General features: G+C 40.6%; 1 protein-coding gene across 1 annotated transcript in view; it reads left to right on the top strand.

Moving 5' to 3' along the window:
• The window catches only part of DOCK5 (dedicator of cytokinesis 5), a 99,484-nt gene that overhangs the window by 85,055 nt on the left and 13,693 nt on the right, over positions 1–736 (top strand). The window lies entirely within an intron of this gene.

The following is a 736-nucleotide window of genomic DNA, read 5'->3' as shown; positions in this document are numbered from 1 at the left end:
AATTTAGCCAGGCATGGTGGCACACACCTGTAGTCCCAGCTACTCAGGAAGCTGACGCAAGATAATTGCTTGTACCCAGGAGGGGGAGATTTCAGTGAGCCGAGATCACAGCAGTACACTCCAGCCTGGGCGAAAGTGCGAGACTCTATCTCAAAACAAACAAACAAAAAAACCAAAATAACCCAAAGTTTTCTGAATCCTAGACACTGGTTAGTCTTGTCCTGTCTGGCCAAATTCTTATATTTTTTCCTAATCTTAGAAATAGTATCTATTTTGATGAAAAGTGTACAGTTTTCCCGCCTTTGAAGGGAAGAAGGAATTGTGAATTACATTTCATATGTATGTAGCTGCTTTCATAATTGTTTTTGACGAGTTCCTCACAGCTACAATTTTCTTTTCTCCTCCTGAGCAGATCAGTGGATAGTGCATGTACTAACCTTTTCTCTCCAGCGGGTGATGGTGTAATACGTTCTAGCTTTACTTATCTGCATTTTTTTCTTTGAATTCATCCTGTTCTCTTTAATGGTCTTATTCTTTTTGTTTTGTTTTTCTTTTTGAGATAGGATCTCTCTTTGTCACCCAGGCTGAAGTGCAGTGCATGATCACAGCTCACTGCAGGCTTGACTTCCCAGGCTCAAGCCATCCTCCCACCTCAGCCTCCTGAGTAGCTGGAACTACAGGTGTGCTCCACCACAGCCAGCTAATTTTTTTAAATTATTTATTTATTTATTTATTT

This window comes from Colobus angolensis, unplaced genomic scaffold (genome assembly GCF_000951035.1).
Source record: "Colobus angolensis palliatus isolate OR3802 unplaced genomic scaffold, Cang.pa_1.0 Scaffold6, whole genome shotgun sequence".
Classification (NCBI taxonomy): domain Eukaryota; kingdom Metazoa; phylum Chordata; class Mammalia; order Primates; family Cercopithecidae; genus Colobus; species Colobus angolensis.
Note: the sequence above shows the minus strand (reverse complement) of the source record. Positions and strands in the feature narration are given on the sequence as shown.